General features: G+C 37.8%; 1 long non-coding RNA gene across 1 annotated transcript in view; it reads right to left on the reverse strand.

Moving 5' to 3' along the window:
• Positions 1-1,655: 1,655 nt before the first annotated feature.
• LOC134499455 (uncharacterized) overlaps positions 1,656-20,006 on the reverse strand; it is a 36,754-nt gene continuing 18,403 nt past the window's right edge. The window contains exon 3 of the long non-coding RNA XR_010068147.1: positions 1,656-1,727. This is a non-coding gene — a long non-coding RNA (uncharacterized LOC134499455). The remainder of the gene's footprint in view (positions 1,728-20,006) is intronic.

The raw sequence follows: 20,006 nt of genomic DNA on the forward strand, positions 1-20,006 counted from the left end.
CAGCCAGAAGATCGCAAACAGCATTTTGCATTCGACTGGTAAGAGCTAGCTGGGAGACAGGGCTGTCATCATTTTCCAAGCCGTGCTGTAGCCTTAAAGGGACAGTAAGACCGGCCACCCCATTTGTAAATCACTAAATTTATAGGGTTTTTTAGGTATGCGTACCCTAAGAGAGGCTTTCTACAGCGAGGAGAAGCTAGCTCTCTTGGTGCTTATCATCATTTTGGGGATTACTTTTTTAAAAAAATTATTTTTTAAGTTTTGGGCTTCATTTTCCTTCCAAATATAAAGGAGGATTGAGATTAAACAATTGTCTTCCTGTTATTTATTATTATTATTATTATTATTATTATTATTATTATTATTATTATTTTGTATTAAATTTGAAGCTATTAGCATTTTCCTACACTTTGAATCAGCTGATTTGAACCTTCAGCTTTCTGTTTCTATTTTCCCATGAGAACTGTCTGCCCATATCAGTCTTGCTTGTATAAATACAAGTACATTCCATAACTTTTCCATATCTTCGACTTTCGCTGGTTAAGCTCCTAGGGGTCATTATAATCTACTGCATGAGACATGGAAGATTTTAAACAGATTTTTTTCTGACTTCCACCAAGATTTTAAACAGATTTCTTCTGACTTCTACCAAGCTTTTATGCAAGATACTCAGGACATTGTGGAAAATATGAGGTCTAAAATGTGCCATCAGGTTTGGGATGTGGTGGATGAAATTGAATTCAATAGAAATGTTTCTTCTAAGAGTGACATTGGGATTTCTATTGAAATGCTTGATGAAGATGAGGATAGTGGAGTTGGAGAAATTTAGGGGAGAGAGGTCTGCAAGCAGTAAGTGAAATTGACTTTCTGGTGGAATGCCATGAAAAAGAAGAGGTCATTATGTATGGGAGGTTTTTTGAAGAGAAGCTGGAATTTTTGAGGGGGCAGTTGGGCTGTTTGATTTTTTCAAGAGAAAAGCTCTGTGCATATTGTGGGGATATGTAAATGCTCTGGTTTATTTTGAAGTCGGATAAGGGTTATAGAATATTTATCTGGATTGCTTTTAGGGTTTGACTGATGTTATTTGCTTTTAAGGATTTGGATTGAGATTATTAGGGTGATCTCAATCCAAATAATAAAAAATATCCATAATAAAAAAAATGTTTATTTGGATGGTTTTAAGGATTTGATTTAAGGCTACTGTTTTGAATTGTTTTTGTTTTTGGGGTTTATTAAGCTTATTAATTCTAGTAATTAAGATTACTAGAACTATTGTACTATTAAGTATAAAGGCAAACAATTTAATAAAAATCCAGTTTGATTTTTATTATAGTAGACAGAAATGTATAGAATAGTAGTAGGAAGGGAATAATTAAATAAGTGTTACCTTTGGTGGGGGGAAGTTGTTTAGGAGGTCTATATGAATTTTTTTTCTTTATTTTAATATAACCAGGGGGGAGTAACTGTACTTAGTGATTTTTATAATGTGCTAAAGTGGAATGATTTATAGAAATAATGTGGTTTTGGTCTAATATAGAGTAAGAGATTAATTATAGAAATTTTTGGATATCCTTGCTGTTAAAAGTCAGAAGTCACATCTTTCTGTAATTTGAAAAAAACATTTCTCTTGTGTTTTCACACCTTTGTGTGTCTGATCCATCTGGGCTTCTCTTACCTTCTTAGAATTACTGTGAATTTTCTGAGCTCTTGTTACACAACATGTTTTTCTGAGGAACAAGAAAAAGCAGAAGTGAATTCCAACATGCTTCTTTCTGCAGCACTTCGCATTTTCACACAATTCAAAAGTTCAAAGAATTGTGAAAAGCTTGCAAGGGATTGACTAAGTATCAAATACCTGACAAGTTGGGAACTTAGACAATTATGTACTGTGTCCTCTTGTCCCATGCCCATTTCACGCAGGTGGGTGGTGGTGGTGGTGGAAGGCAGGATTTGCATAGCAAGCCTTCTCAATAGATTGTGTTCTGAGTCCCCAGGTCTTATTTACCTCTTGCCACAGGAAGCAAACTAAAACAATCACGTGACAGATAATGTGCTGGAGAATTTTCAAGTGTTCTGTGGCAAGATATTTTCTAAAGCAAATAACTGCAATATTTGAGTTTCCAAAATACATACTTTTATCTGATTCCTGTGCATATACAGATGGCAAGGGCAGTAGCATGTCATGTAACACACTGTTTTAATGTATGTCTTTAGTAATTATTGCATGTTATTGTTTTAGTTGCTCATTTTTTTACTGCAAACTGCTTGCTATTTTTTAAAACAGGAGCATATGAATATTTTAAATAAAATGGGTTGTGAAGAAATGGTTGTATGCATATGGATGTCAAAAGAGCATTTGATTTAGTATCAGAGAAATCAGAGTCTGATTTTTTTTTTGCTGGGGTAAAACTCAAAGCACATTTGATTGCTTTCTCACTTCATTCTTTCCTTGAATAAGTATGTTCAGTTGCTTCAGCATTTTTTCATAGATCTTGCATTCCAAACACTTCTTATCTTTGGCCTTTGAACTTTTATCCATTTGTCAATGCCTTTTGTGAAGTGCACAGCATCAAAGAGTAGGGGGAACCATTTTGTAGAAAGCCTGCTCAGAGCAGAGTGCAATAACCTTCTTTTTATGCCTTTCTCACAATATTTCTTATTTTTATGAAGTCTTGAATGCACAACTTCAGGATCTGAGCCTGCGATCTAAAGCAATCTGAGAATGCTACCAGATACTGTCTGTAGTCTCAGAGAGTTCTTCAGTTGTAGAAAGGAATCAGAAATATTCAGTATAAAGCCACTGGCTTGGTTAGATCTTATAATCAGCAGGAGACCGACCTACCTTTACCTCTTGTAGGTAGGACTGACTTACCTTTACCTTTTGTGTACCTTCAGGCCTGAGCTTCTATGAAATCATATTCATGATGTCAGGGACCAAAAACTGAAGAACACCTCCCTGCATTCTAGATTAAGCTACTTTTCCCCCTTGGCACTAGCCTGACTTTAATATTTATTAACAGAAATGAAAATGTTATTTGTGACATTTACCACAGCTTCACACTACTGACTCATTAAAAAGTGATTCTCTAAATTATTTCTGATAGTTTTATTATTTGCCAGGTTATTTTTATAATCTTTTCCTTGCTCTCTGACACTTTTTTCTATCCTACACATGCTTTCATATTTCATTCCACAAGTTCTCAAATATTTGTGTTAATACTTAAAAGACCAAGTGTAGGATGGTGAAATGACATCATTGGAAATTAGTCAATATTGCAACTTCCTTCTTAGCTTCCATTGCTACTATAGAGTCTATATTTTTCTGAAGCCTTTACAAAATGAAACTAGTTATGCTACTGTTTCTTGCTGACCAATCTGTTTCTATATAATGTTGCATTTTAAATTTAACCTAAAGGGTTGGACTCATAGAATGTTTTAAAGAACTGCAAATGTGAGTAGATCAATAGGTACTGCTTCGGCGGGAAGGTAACGGCGTTCCGTGAGTCATGCTGGCCACATGACCCGGAAGTGTCCTATGGACAACGCCGGCTCTAAAGGCTTAGAAACGGAGATGAGCACCGCCCCCTAGAGTCGGACACGACTGGACTTTACGTCAAGGGAAACCTTTACCTTTACCTTTACCTTTACCTTTACTAAAGGATCTTAAAAATAAATAAATGTATAAAAACAGTGCAGTCTTTCTATGATGATTTTTTTTATGAGAATGATGTTTGAGTTTGATAATGCTTGAACTGATATTTTTAGCCTGCTAATGGTTTTTTGTATCAATGTAAAGCTGTTGTTTTAATTGGATGTGTAGTTCTTTAGGGCAGAAAGACATTTTCTGATTCCCCCTCTAAATTATTTTGGCTGCTATTGAAGTCCAAATCAACACAAAGGATGGTCTTGCTTTTGGGGTAGGGTATTGTCTGAGCTGCTGAGCTTGCCAATCGGAAGGTCAGCGGTTCGAATCCGCATGATGGGGTGAGCTCCCGTTGCTAGTCCCAGCTCCTGCCAACCTAGCAGTTCGAAAACATGCAAATGTGAGTAGATTAATAGGTACTGCTTCGGCGGGCAGGTAACGGTGTTCCATGTAGTCATGCTGGCCACATGACCACAGAACTGTCTACGGACAAACGCCAGCTCTTAGGCTTTGAAACGGAGATGAGCACTGCCCCCTAGAGTCGGACACGACTGGATTTAATGTCAAGGGAAACCTTTACCTTTACCTTATTGGCCTTGCTGAAACGTACATATGCTGAATGACAAAAATGTACTTTGCTTATTTACATTTTTTAAAGAAGTAAAAGAAAATTATAAGAAGTAAATCAAGAGACGATGTGTTGAGTATGTGATTGCCTAGGACAAGCCCGTCATTGTAATGGACCCCATCAATTCCTATTCCTGTCCCTTCCTCCAGGCTGTAGAGGTTGACCCAATACCACGAGGCAAGGGGATTCAAACTTGGAGACAAGCTCAAGGAGCCGAACGAGGGATCCAACTGGGCATTAAGGCAACCAGCACAGGATTACCAGCTTGTCTCAACAGAAAGAACTATGTTATATCCTGCTATGTTGGCATTTCTTTATAAGCCCTACATGGCATGGTTTCCTGAGGGACTGTCTCATCCCCATTACATTGACCCATCCCAACCCGTCAGGCAGAGAGGGCATGTTGCAGGTCCCATTGCTGAAATGTCATCTGACGGGTTCCAGGAAGAGGGCCTTCTCTGCATTGCCCCCACCCTACGGAATACTCTTCCCCCAGAGGTGAGATAAGGTCCCACTATCCCGGCCTTCTGGAAAGGAATAAAGTCCTGGCTCTGCCATCTTGCATGGGGTGTGAAGGGGGGTGGCCAATCCTGGGGGTGGTTAGCACCCTAAAGAGGCTCCCCAGAAATTAAATTAAGAACTTTTTACCATCCATCTCTTGGAACATATTATTTATTAAGAAGACTGTTTTTATTGTACTGTTTTATTGTTTTACTGTTTTATTGTATTTTAATTAATGTTTTTATTTCTGTTTGCTCTCTGAGTGAGATGGATGGGGAATAAATTTGATATATAAATAATAACCTATTCTTTTTTCTTTTTGCATTTTCTTTTCCTATTTTTCAGATATACTCTTTCTGAAGTTTAGTAGAAGTAGAGTTGCAATTAACAGTATTTGGGAGAGGGCCATGATGGGTGAGACAGTGGGATAAAGTTAATGGATCAATGCATGTAGAGAGACTAGTCTGGGCTGGTCTAGAATATTCTAGTTTTATCCCAGGTCTGGGGATTAGGATGTTTTTTGAAATTCCTTTTAAACTCTTTTAGGGTTTACCTTACAGTTTTCCTGTAGCATAAACTCTAATATAAGAGCTTATGGCACTGCTGATTTTTTGATGTTGCACTGCTGAAATTGAATTACATGGTTGGTGAGCTGCAAGAAAGAGGATCAAGGGCTATATTTTACCATTATTGTTTTTAGGATAGATATTGTGACCCATAATAGATGGAGATACATCTGTGAGGTACAAAGGAGTCCATATGTTTGATATCAGTTCCAGTTATACCAATTTAGTGTTACCTAGCCTATCTGTCTGAGTGAAGGCAGCTACACTAGATTTACATCTGTTTGAAACTTAGTCAGGTTCAAGCTTTAATAATAACTTGTTAAAACTTGGTCAGTTTCAGTTTTAATAATAACTTGTTAAAAATCTTTCAACTCAATATTTACAACTTCCACAACTCCTAAATGTGTGAACTTCAACATCTAACATTTTCAGTATTCTAATGACCATGCTAAGTCTCATGTGGCATAGAGTGGTAGGCGGCAGTATTGCAACTGAAAACTCCCCATTACCCAGTTTGATCCCAGCAGAAGCTGGATTCTCGGGTAGCTGGCTCAGGTTGACTCAGCTTTCCATCCTTCCGAGGTTGGTAAAATGAGTACCCAGCTTGCTGGGGAAGGTGACAACTGGGGAAGGAAATGGCAAACCACCCCGCTCCATAGTCTGCCAAGAGAAAGTTGCGAAAGCGGCGTCCCCCCAAAGGGTCAGACATGACTCGGTGCTTGCACAGGGGACCTTTCACCTTTCTTTTTCACAATGGCCATGCTAACTGGGGAATTCTGGGAGCTGAAATCTGTGCATCTGGAAGTTGCCAAGACTGAGTTATCTTAGTTAAGCCAATGATTGAAAAATTCTTGTGATTCTCCTCTCTGTTTGCTAGCTAAAAGAGTTTCACTATCCCTAAAATTATGCATTAAAACATTAAAGATTTCTTTCTTTTTTTGATCCCCTATCTTTCACCAAAGTCCCACTTTTTAAAATTATGATAGCTAATGACCATAGTAGCTTGATTTATTTCAAAAATATTCCTAAACAATTTGATTAACAAAGTACTTGAGAACACCAAAAATATTAAAATTAAAATAGGACTGGATAAGATTAAAATAGCAATAATCCCTGTAGATTTTTAAAGCACATTCTTGTACTGTGGAGCAAAGATTTATGATCCATTTTTATTCCCTTTGTAAAGAATAGTATATCTTTCTTGATAAACCCATTACATAAGAAATCTTCGGTGGAAAAAATGCTGTTCCTGGTTTGCTGAGAAAAAATAATCAGTGTCGTTATCAAAGTTATTGTAAGATATGAATGATTTCAGGAAATATTGTCACATATTTCCCTATGAGGGAAAGCCCATTTCTATGGAAAAAGAGGAAGCTGAAAGCAAGATTTCTTTGTGTTTTTGTTTCAGTAGATTTCTTTCAGATGTACTGGGTTGTACTTCATTTGTTAGAACATGGAGTATTTCATTGATGGCCCTTCACCTAAATGCTATTGCTTCTCTTTTGGTTCATAGAAGTAAGTTTCTGTGGTTTCCAGTCTATGGATGGACATGTTCTTCTGTTATGCCTTTTCTAGATATCTTTTCCAATTCATATTTCTTCATCCTTTCTCTCACTCTTACAGATGCATACAGACAGTCCTCCTGCCTGAGTCTCTTTGAGAGACAGCTTGCATTGAGACAATTGTTTGTTTGTTTTTTAATCCCCACATATCTATTTTTCTTATGATATTGTGAAACTAGGAAATTAAAAATAGCTAAAAATGCATTATTATCATAATGGCACTGTGGGAACAAATCCATAAACATTTGTTTACCAGCAAGCCTAGGGCTGAGGACTTGGTCTCTAACAGCAGCATTGCACAGAAAATTTATTGAACATTTCATAGCTCCCCACAGATGACAAAAGGAATTAGAAAATATTTATCCTGTTAATTCTGTTGTTACTATCTCTGCTGCTAGGAAAGTGATCAAGACTTCAGGTCATGTGCTTTCTTTGGACAAAACCCACAAATGACAGATAAATCTACTCAGGGCAGTGCAAATATTGGGAAAGACTATGTGATGATTTGTCAGTTAAGTTCATTTGTATCTAATGGGGTAAGAAGTTTCTCCTCAACTGGAAGCATAAATAATAAATAAATATGAATTTGGCTAGGATGATAAATTATACCCTTTTGGGTGAAGAAATGTAAGACTTAATACAACTGTAGGGAAAGTATAATCTATTAAATTCTATGCCCATAGTATTATTTAAAATCATATCCATATGCATAATATCCTTTGCATGGGCTTTTGCAAAATTCAGTGCATGGTGTAGTAGTGTGGGTATGTGAGACATAAATTAATAAGGAGTAGATAAATTCATATTAAAAATCATGTCATGTTTTCAGAACACTAAAAAATATTGGAGTAGAGTAGCAAAGAAATTTTGTTGTTTATTCATTCAGTCGCTTACGACTCTTCGTGACTTCATGGACCAGCCCACGTCAGAGCTTCCTGTCGGTCGTCAACACCCCCAGCTCAACCAGGGACGAGTCCGTCACCTCTAGAATATCATCTATCCACCTTGCCCTTGGTCGGCCCCTCTTCCTTTTGCCCTCCACTCTTCCTAGCATCAGCATCTTCTCCAGGGTGTCCTGTCTTCTCATTATGTGGCCAAAGTATTTCAGTTTTGCCTTTAATATCATTCCTTCAAGTGAGCAGTCTGGCTTTATTTCCTGGAGGATGGACTGGTTTGATCTTCTTGCAGTCCAAGGCACTCTCAGAATTTTCCTCCAACACCACAGTTCAAAAGCATCGATCTTCCTTCTCTCAGCCTTCCTTATGGTCCAGCTCTCACAGCCATATGTTACTACTGGGAATACCATTGCTTTAACTATGCGGGCCTTTGTTGTCAGTGTGATGTCTCTGCTCTGAACTATTTTATCGAGATTTGTCACTGCTCTTCTCCCAAGGATTAAACGTCTTCTGATTTCCTGGCTGCAGTCAGCATCTGCAGTAATCTTCGCACCTAGAAATACAAAGTCTTTCACTGCTTCTACATTTCCTCCCTCTATTTGCCAGTTATCGATCAAGCTGGTTGCCATAATCTTGGTTTTTTTGAGGTTTAGTTGCAAGCCAGCTTTTGCACTTTCTTCTTTCACCTTCATCATAAGGCTCCTCAGTTCCTCTTCGCTTTCAGCCATCAAAGTGGTATCATCTGCATATCTGAGATTGTTAATGTTTCTTCCAGCGATTTTAACTCCAGCCTTGGATTCCTCAAGCCCAGCATGTCGCATGATGTGTTCTGCGTACAAGTTGAATAGGTAGGGTGAGAGTATACAGCCCTGCCGTACTCCTTTCCCAATCTTAAACCAGTCCGTTGTTCCGTGGTCTGTTCTTACTGTTGCTACTTGGTCGTTATACAGATTCTTCAGGAGGCAGACAAGATGACTTGGTATCCCCATACCGCTAAGAACTTGCCACAATTTGTTATGGTCCACACAGTCAAAGGCTTTAGAATAGTCAATAAAACAGAAATAGATGTTTTTCTGAAACTCCCTGGCTTTTTCCATTATCCAGCGGATATTGGCAATTTGGTCCCTAGTTCCTCTGCCTTTTCTAAACCCAGCTTGTACATCTGGCAATTCTCGCTCCATGAATTGCTGAGGTCTACCTTGCAGGACCTTGAGCATTACCTTACTGGCATGTGAAATGAGTGCCACTGTTCGATAGTTTGAGCATTCTTTAGTGTTTCCCTTTGTTGGTATGGGGATGTAAGTTGATTTTTTCCAATCTGATGGCCATTCCTGTGTTTTCCAAATTTACTGGCATATAGCAAAGAAATACCAGCAATAAATAAAAATAATTTTTGAGATCGTTTAATAATTAGCAGTATATAAAAGTATGGAATAAACTAGAAAAGAATTAGCCTGGATTTATAACCTCTTTTGTTTCTACTGAAACAAAAACACAAAAGATATCTTGCTTTCAACTTCCTCTATTAAACATTCAGTTTCATGAATATGAAAATGCAAATAAATTTGGACAGTGGAGAAATAATAATTTGCAAGGTTTAATTGCCAATAAGGCAAAGATGAAGAGCTTTGAGACTCTTTCTTTGGAATTATGAGAACCACCTGACAAGTTCCAATATCTTCAAATAAGCATTTTTTAAAAAAGGAGTTACAAAAACAAGACAATACCTAGAGACCTGATTGAATTTGAAAACCTTATAACAGAAAACTCAAAGTGCTTGCTAGGCGTTATTTACAAGTTGCTGGTGAAATATGACCCAGAAACTGAAAATGTTAAAAAATGGTATCATTAAATAGGTGCAGAATTTAGGCATAACAATTGATATGCAACAATGGGAATTTCAATGGTAGAAAAATACTAAGTTTACAGTTAACATAACTGATAGAGAAAACTAGTGTATGATGTTTTACCAATGGTCTATCACTCCAGTACTGAATGCTAAAATTGGCAATTGATTTTCTAAAAAAACTGTTTGAATATATACAAATATACAGATCAGGACAGATCATTCTTCCTATTTGATGGCAATGTTGTAAAGGCCAACAATTTTGGAAAATAATTTACAATTGAATGAACTAAAAGTTGAATTCCTTTCCTACCCGCCATTTTTCTATTAACTATCATATTTCTACAAAGTATACCAAACAGCTGCTAGGATACTCAGTGCTTCTCATTGGAAAGGATGTACAATTCTTTCAGTTGAAGAATGGCCAATTAAGTTGTGGGAGTTTGCTGTGATGTCTACATTAGTTTCCTATTTGAAAAACAAATCTGAATCAGAATTTTGTGCTGGGGCAGGGGGGAGGGCCATCTCGCCTTCTCTTATCTTGACTTTCTGGATTTCTCTGTTCTCTGCCTTGCAGGCTCCTAATCTTGGGAGGCATATTATCGGGTTGATCAGGTTATAATAGGAATCCGCACAGGATACCTGCCTTGAATTTCCTTAAACCAAGCAAATAAGTTTTCACCCTAATCAACACCAGGCTGACCCCATCCACTCATAAGTGGCGCCAAAAAGACAATAAAACAGTCTATTTTGTGTTTCCCTATTAAATGACTTAGGGAAAAAACCATATGACTCAAGTCCAAACTACTTTTGAGAAGGCTTTGAGCAATCTAAGATGCCATTTTCCACAGCAACTCTTCCTGCTATTTGACCTCTTCATTCTACACCCTTTTAATTTTTTTCCAGGGGCAGCACTGATGGGAATCCCTTTCCTAAAGGTTTTTCCCTGACTGCCCACTCCCCCCACCTTCCGTTCAGGATCATTTCTTAACTGGAAATGTTAATGGCTGCTCGGCTGCTCTACTCAATGGAAACAGACAGCAGCCCTCACCTTCCTGTAGTCAGGTACTGCCCCCTCCATATTCCTCTCAAGAATCATTCTTAAACAGAATTGTGAAAGAAATCATTTCCTGCTGCAGAGCTTCCTTGCTTGATTTAGCTATTAGAAGCCCTAATAATAGTTAATTACAGCAAGGCGGCACACTGGAGGCAGTTTCTCAATTCTTTTAGAAAATGGCAAATTGAGACAGCAATTATTTATCAAAGGAAAAAAAAGAGAGAAATCCCTACATGCCCTTATATTTGCTCCCTAATGGAACTTCAGTTATACAGAATAAAACAAACTTTCTTTCATTGCCAGTGTATTGGAAAAACAAACAAATAAACAAACCCTACACTAGAATGCCATTTCACTTCAGCATTCATTCCAGTAATATAGACATGAATCTGCCTGCAGAAAGAACTTTCTCCCCTTCTTTCTTATCCACTGAGTTTTGTAACATCAGACCTGAGGAAGGATTCTGGAGCACTTGAAAACCTGCCCACTCTTTTGAGTCTTTCTGATTAGTTTCAATCACAGTATTATTCAACTATGGGTTTGGTGGTAGCTTTGTGGGGAAGATCTAAAAAAGCTATGATTTCTTTTTACTGTGCATTTAATTCATTTAGTAGCTTGAAATAGTTGTATCTTTATGAACAGCTGGAATCTTCTCCACTTCATTTAGGACCTTCCAAATGAAGTGTTCCAACTGAACTTACTTCAAGGGGAAAAAACCAAAAACATTGGCATACTGAAAAGCATTACATGCATCCGCACACTTCTTTCCAAGGACGTTTCTATGTCTCAGAGGCATTATTAGAAAATCAAAATGGTTGATGGCTGCAGCCCAGTGCTTTGTTTAGATGCAAGGTATGCTGAAGAAGATTAACATCATCCTTGGGAGTCTAAAGGGTGTGGTAGGGAACATTGTCATCGTCATCAGTTTATATTCTGATAAATAAGATTCCACAAATATTCACACCTTCCATGGAAGGAGTCTAGGAGACCAATAATCAATGACAGGATAAGTGAATCAATTTCTGCTCATGACTGAAGAGCAGAATCCTACTGAACAGCAGCTGCATAAGATTGGTGGCAGGAGAAGCTTTTGGATTCTTGGAAGTATTATGATGACTCATATGGAAAACCAATCAATGTACCAACTGGATCTTTGGCTTGATTCAGCAAGGCTGTTCTTCTGCTCTTACCCACCTGAGGAACGAATGGAGCTCCACCAGTTGCATATGACATGCTGGCAGTGTGGAGGAGCTTCTATGAAATAGAATTATTCTTTCGTTACGGCAAACTGAATTTCCTCGTATAGATAAAATAGCAGCTCATGGATCTACAGATTCAACTCATGATTTGAAAGTGTTCTAAGCCACAATCTTGATATGAGTTAGTATGCATGAGACTCACCTGCACACTTCTCCACTAGAAAACTGGTCATATGGTTGCTTTATAACATGAGCTTAATGCCACACTCCTTATTGTTTGTTTTCTTAGTATTAATACTATTAGCAATGGCAATATTTAATACTTTTAACATTTCTATTTCTTTTGGACTAAAACCTCAAATGCTTACATATGGAAATAAAATCATATTACAACAAAATAGAGAAAACATAGATATCAATTATAATAAAAGAACAGCATTGTATAGTAAACAATCTGACATTAAAGGCAATGCAGCAGCAGATGTCAGGGGTGCTTGACCCAAAAGCAGAAGAAGAGAATTAAGGAGGAGGAGAGGAGAAGTAAGAGGAGGATTTTTAGATTCTTTCGCCACTTGGACTTTTTATCTTTACATTTATTTATATTATTTATTATTGTATTTTTATACTGTGTATTTTATGATTGTTGTTTTTAATTGGTTGTTGTAAACCACCCAGAGTCCCCTGATGAGAGGAGATGGACGGGGACAAATTAGATAGATAATCAATCAATCAATAAAACAAAACAAAATAAAATACAAATTGTGCCAAACTCAGCCCATACCAAACATTTCTCAAAAAACATAGATCTTAAACTGGGAGTTGGGCAGCCAATAAATTTAAATAAATAAATAAATGAATGAATGTTATCTGAAAAGGTTCACTGTTGCAGCAGAGCTTACCCCTAGGGGATACGTTTTTCAAGGTTAGGATGCTATAACTCTTACAAGTCCTGCTGTACTTCAGTAGGTGGGAAATCTAAAGCAGAGCCTTGTTATGCTGAAGAAGACCGTTCCTTATTATGTATATTATAACTTATTAATGTTTTATTTGACTTATATCCAGCTTTTCCTCCAGGAACTCAAGGCAACGTACACAGCACCTCCTCCTCTGATATCTCTCTGAAACAACCATCCAGTGAGGTTAGACTGTGAAACAGTGACTGGTCTAATGTTCCCCTATGAGCTTCCTTAGCTTAGAGTAAACCTAAAGCAGGTATCCTCTGTCCTGCTCCAACGCTTTCATCACCGACTCTCTATTTTTGCATTCAACAACCTGATCAATCCCCTATAGGGATCAATCTTTAGCACAGCTGCTGACCATATTTTTGTATAATTACAGATCAAAAATCCAACTCAGAAAATTGGAAAAAAGAAGAAATAAGAGTAAAATGCACAATATAAGCACAAATATTAAAATGATAATAAAAATAGGTCTAAAAGATAATTACTGAACTACTGCATAGTTAAAACAGTAAAATACAAAAATACTGATGTACAAAAATATTAAATTACTAAACTACCAAACAAATAACATGCTAAAATACTACCCAGTGTCAAACTAGTGTTAAAGATTCATTATATTGCTTCAGTTAATAATGCAACTACATAACATTTCAAAAATCAGTTCAAAATGCAGTAAAAGGGAAGACCACAGAGTTCTCTTTCTACACTTTGTGCTCTTCATTACAACAGTGCTGTACCCAGCAAGCTGCCAAACAAAATTTTGCTGTTTGCCAAAAAGTTTTATCTGCAAGTAGAAGGTTTATGTAAAACTTGCCCAGGTCCCTGGATTTTATTTATAATAGGAAGGTTATGATGGAACTATGGATGTTCTTTTAGAAGGGGCAGGACAAAAAAACGTGGGCCAATGTTTCTGGTGCACCTTCCCCACGTAGGCTGAGTCATTTACTGAGTAGCAGTAGCAGCATGTTCTTATATCCGCTTTTGAGAACTGCTGTAAGGAGGATGTTAAAATGTACGAGGTGGATACGCTAAGATACTTTGAAAAATAAGTTGCTAAAGCTACTGCACCACCTGACAATTACAGTATGTAATCAGATCCAGCTCTGGACTTTCAGAGGTTTTGCTCTGACCTGTGTGTGGTAACACAGAGGATGGCAATATAGTTGGGGAAATGATTGAAAATGGTTTAAAGTGGTAGGGATTTACCATAGGAAGCATGGAATTAACTTGCATGTTAGGAATCTGCCTGCCCAGAGTTTATAATTAACAGGAATCAGAAGAGGAAAGAAAATGTAAAGGTAAACTGTTGTAATACTTTATTGATTAACTATTAGGCCATATCAGAATACAAAATATAGAACACAGAATAATAATAAACTGGTGGAATTCAGAGAGAAGATAATGGGATCAGTTAAAAGGAGATCCAAGAGACTGAGCAGAGCCTCCAAGGAAAACAGAATAGGGGACTTTTTGAATGGTGGGAGAGACTGTCCAATGGAGTTGAGAGGGAGAAATTTTTTTTGGAAAAGGTATAAAAGGTGTGGAGATGTGGGTACAAGGATATAGACCAAAGGGCAAGAACACATATTGAGGGACAATGAGCAGACATGGGGACTTTGCTTGATGCAGACAAGCTTGACCCAGAGAGACCAACTGGGAAGATATGACTAGAAAAAAAGAAGAAGAAGAAGTGGTCAGCCTAATGAACAGCCTGAGGAGATAAAAAGGAGCGAGAGACTGAAAGTGAGACAAAAAGATTATGTGAGAGTAAAGGGGGAAAGAGACAAAATTTTAAAGTGAGGGTCAGGTAACTGAAGAATATAACGGGGATAAGAGGCAAAGGCTGTATATAGAAGAGTCAGAAGAACTATTCTGAAAGCATCTACCCCAGGCCTTGTGATGAGAAATTTGCTTAACTGAAAGCAAAATATCTCATCCAGGCTCTAATTTCAACTTCTATTAGGCCTGCCTCCAACTGGAGTTCTGCATTTGGAATGCCGGGTGCCCCTTGGAATCTTTTCGTTAGAAATTTGGACCGAAGAGTCTCAGAGGTATCATGCTTCCTAAACCTAATTCCATTCTATAAAGGAATTGCATTAGGGGTTTGGCCACAAGAAGCTTAATGACATTTATCAAGCTCCCCTTGGGTAAAAGGAAAACAAAATAGCCATGATGCTTGGCTTTGAGGCTTCTGGATTGCCTATAAAACATGTGCTTTCCAATTATCAAATGAGGGGAAGAACACCCAAAGGTAGTTAAAACAAAGCACCTCCTCAAATTTCTGCCTATTAATGGTCAAGTTCAAGGTTCGAGGTTTTTTCGAAATACCATTAACTTGTTTGTATTGCCTTTTCACAGTATCTGCTGCTCCCTGAAGATGAGTGATAGACTGAAGCATCTTCTTTATCCTACTAGTGGTAGTGATGGTATCACTGCATCATCTGTGTATAGTAATGAGGCAGCCTACTTGCAGTATTTAGTGGACTAACAAGGCAGTGTACCTGTTTACCTGCAATACTCTGTGGATGAAATTCTGTTTTAATTAAATCATGTTTTAATTAGATCATGGAATTGATACAGAAATCAAATAACAATAAGACAATAAAGCAGCCTTGTTTAACTCTCTTCTAATAGAGACACACTGCAACTGCTGCCAGTCCTAAGTTTGGATAAAGGAGGAGGTTTGATTCCCTGCTGAGGGATCATAAATCAGGCATGAACTTATGGGAATGAAAAACATGCATCACATTTGAGGTTTAGCAGATAACTGAGGTCAAGGTGCTGGTGAAAAGTATGCAACAATCCGGAACTGTGAAGCTAAGAAAATTTTTTAAAGTGGCTACTTGGACTGCTCAAGCTGGCTTCCAGGTCAGACATAAAAAAAAATTATGATCTATTTCAATATGAAATTTTAGTCGCAGTATTATCAGAATTATGACTCACTGGATCTGGAAATGTCCATGTCCACATACCAGAGCATGACAACTGGACACTTTTGTATTGGTCTGGAGGTGAGAAATAACCAAAAGGTGTTGGCTTTGCTATAGACCACATAGCCTCCCAAAGCATTATGAATTTCCAATGAGTCTCAAGTCATTTAGCAGTTCTATCACTTGCAGGAACAATAAAAATGCATATAACTGTAGCTTGTGCTCCTACAAAAATAAGGATAGATAAGGCAAAAGATGAATTCTATGCACATATACAAATAATCCTGGTTTCATTGCCATGGAGAGAACTAATTCTGATAAAAGACCTAAATACCCATGTTGTTAACAATCTGCAAGGCTCGGAAAATGTCCTAGGCGAAGTTGGTATTGGAGAGATGAACAACAATAGCCTGTGCCTGCTATCATTTGCAGCAGCAAATGAGATAACAATTGGAAACAGCTTATTTCATTATCCACTAAAACATCACATAAAACAAACTTCCCCCAGTGGAAAAGATATATAAATCCCTTTTTTAAAAAATCCGTTCAATCGTGTCCAATTCTCAGAGACTGCCTGGACAAGTCCCTGCAGTTTTCTTGGCAAGGTTTTTGGAAATGGTTTGCCATTGCCTCCTTCCTAGGGCTGAGAGAAAGTGACTGGCCCAAAGTCACCCAGCTGGCTTCATGCCCAAGGCAGGACTAGAACTCATTTTCTCCCAGTTTCTAGCTGGGTACCCTAACCACTACACCAGACTGGCTCTCATGTAAGTCCTTAATTATTTCCTAATCAACAGCAATTTCTAAACATCATTCATGGATGTCTGGTCAGTGAGAGGCACCAACTGCAGCTCTGACCATCACCTTGTACAGGTATTCCTACAATTTCAATTGAAACAAATTGCTTGTAAAGTAGCCACACCCAAATGTTATGACTGTGTGAAGCTACAAGATCCTACTTGCCGGCAACAGTTCCAACTGATGCTTACCAAATGATTTGCCACCCATGAACATCTGCAAGATGTAAGTGATCAAGCATGATGGTTCTCAGTAATAAGGAATGTGCCAAAGAAACTTGTCCTGTAGCAAGACAGTGAACATAACTATGGATTTCAGATGAATGCCTAGCATTAATAGACAATCAAAAACAGTGCAAATTCAAAGATGTGACACAGTATCAGTGGTTTATAAGCAAGTCTGTGCCTGCCTCAGAACAGAACAGAATGCCTATTGGAATAACATTGCAGAAGAATTTGAAGACACCACACATTGTCAAGAATATTAAAGCCTTTACCCATATTATGCTGCCTCAGAAGTAAATTTCAATGTTCAAATGACAATATCAGCAACCCAGAAAGCAATTCTGTGTGCTGTGGAAATGCACAACTGAGTCATTAGCTCAAGTACTTCCCACTCTTTTAAAGTTACCCTATTCTGGGAGATACTCCAGTAGAACCACCAATTCCTGAAGGGCCAGAAGAACATTTGAAGAATGTAAGGCCAGAATCTCTGAAATACAAGCTACTATTTATCAATTACAAAGAGGGAAAGCTGCTGGAGTGGATAAAGTCACTACAGAAGTGTTAAAGACTGATGGTGATATGTTAATTTGTTAGTTCCACTCCTTCAAATGATTTGAAAGCCACAAAAATATCAAATTCATTGAAACAGGCAATAATAGTTCCAACTTTCAAAAAAGGAGACAATCAAGAATGCAAGAATTACTGTGGGATTAGCCTGTTCTCAACTGCGGGCAAGGTATTTATGAAAGTAATCGATGAAGGATTTGGAAACAACTACTGTACCCCAAGAAGAACAGGCTGGTTTCCTGGAAGAGGAATAATTGCTCAAGAACACATCAGGTATGGAAAGAGCCTCACTGTTGCATTCATTGACTTTGCAGTGGCATTTAACAGTATCCATCAGCCAACACTGCAGAATTAGTGCCTGCTAAAATATAAAATACCTCCTGCAGCAGGTATATAATGAATCACAAAGTCCTATCTATGTTAATGCCAAAATGTTGAAATACTTCCCTCTATGTGCTAGTGTGAGGTAAGGCTGCATTGTATTTCCCTTGCTGTTCAACCCTGTGATCAATGCAGTCATGCAGAAAGTTTTGGTTGGTGTGGTATCAAATCTGGGCAAGATGAATTCATCACAGATCTAATATTTGCTGAGGAGAGCATGATTTTTACAGAAAGTGAAAGAGAAACTTTTGAAATCCTATTCACTATAAAAGCTGCTGCTTATCCATATACAGTAGCTTAACTATTCATATTAACTATCAGTATTGACAAGATGAAGGTATCCACAAATGATGGCTCCCAGGAAACCATCTAACTTGATGGAGCTCAGCTTGAGCAAGTTGAACAATTTAGAGAACAGAAAATAACTGCAACAGCTGATATCAACAATTGAACTGACCAGACTGCCTCAGCCTTCAGAGACTTTGGCCTGGCATGGTGCCTCTGGAGAAAAAGCAGCATAAGCATGGCTACCAAAATGTGCATCTATCAGTCATTAATACTACCTACCAATGCTGCTGTATGATGCAGAATCTTGGATCTTGCTTCAATATTATTTGAGAAAGCTCAAAATATTCCAAATGTACTGTCTGCACCAAATGTTAGGACTGTTAATATATAAATATAAATGTAAATGTAAATAAATAAAATAGAAAATCGAAGAATTAAAGAATGGTGTTGCAACCAGCTTATTGTAGCTTATGAAATTCAGATACACTGGATGTAACGGTTTGGACATATCTGCCCCACGGTGACTTCCTTATCAATTGCTTTGGAAGTTGCACCCTGTGGGTTGGAAAGTACAGCGATCAGCTCCAAAGAAAACTTGGCTGAAGTATGTGGAAGGAGTTCTAATGAAACTTTGACTCAAGCTGATAGAAGTTAAAAACCACAACAAACAAAAATGGAAGAATATGCTGCATGAGTGGACCCATAGCACTTATAGCCACATACTGGCCATAACAATGTTGTGGGTAGTTACCAAATCTGAGTTAAGGACTTTGAGACTGAGATCAATAGGGACCAAATTAGATAGCTGACCTACCTCATTATATCCTAGTTTAAGATTGTATTTTCATACATCTTAGAGAAAGGAGTTAGTAGTCAGAAATTAATTACTGTGTATCTTAAGCTTTTTCTATTATTTTGTTCTGGAGATATTATCAAAACTCTACATAAAATCAATACATGCAGTAGATAAGACAGACCTTGATTTTGCAATCTATTTCTCCACTAAAGAGTGCAACAAAAATTCCTGCTCTTTTGTACTTTTGCCAGCTCTGAAACCCTACTGTTCATCTGTAATAGTATTTTCTAACTCCATTTGAAATGTTTCCAATTTAAGTGACTTGCATATACCTTAATAATAGTATTTTATAGACTAATTGGCTCATAGTTATCGGAAAGATCTTTTCTCCCCTTTTCAAAGACTGGCACAATTATATCCAAACCCCAATCCTTAGTGAATCTGGCCATTTTGTCTAGGTACGGTATGTGAATACTGAGGCCAAATCACTTTCACTCATCTTTAGGGGGGATCAAATCTGATTCTGGTGCCTTTCCATATTTCAGCTGATTAATCAGTCTCGAGATTTCTGACATCAAGTTTGTGGCCAATGTAGGAGCAGTCTAAAATCCTTCTGTAAGTCTATTGAACTAACCAACTCTGCATATAGCTCAGAAAAAAACTCCCCCCCACACCAGTTACAGGAATATGGGATTTTGTATACAGATAAGCAGATACAGATAACATATTCTAGAGGTGACGGACTCGTCCCTGGGGGAGCTGGGGGTGTTGACGACCGACAGGAAGCTCTGGTGTGGGCTGGTCCATGAAGTCACGAAGAGTCGGAAGCGACTAAACGAATAAACAACAACAAGCAGATACCAAACTCCAGAAAGTAGCAGTATCATTTAACATAGCAGCTGCTAGCAGTTGATTCCACTCCACTATTATAGTTTTCCTCTTTGAAATCAGCTGTTTGTAATGTTTTTTTATGCTGTAGCACCAACTGTACAGGAACATGAGTTTGTCATATATGCATGATAAACTCTTCCCAGATCTTTCTTGGCCTTACATGTTTATGATCCAACTATGATTTTGGGTTAGGTGCATGCCATTTGTTTCTCACTTTTCTATCAGCCTGTAATAATATTTGGAGTTCTTACTGTACCAAGTCCTCATAATATAT

Source organism: Candoia aspera, chromosome 6 (assembly GCF_035149785.1).
Source record: "Candoia aspera isolate rCanAsp1 chromosome 6, rCanAsp1.hap2, whole genome shotgun sequence".
Lineage (NCBI taxonomy): Eukaryota > Metazoa > Chordata > Lepidosauria > Squamata > Boidae > Candoia > Candoia aspera.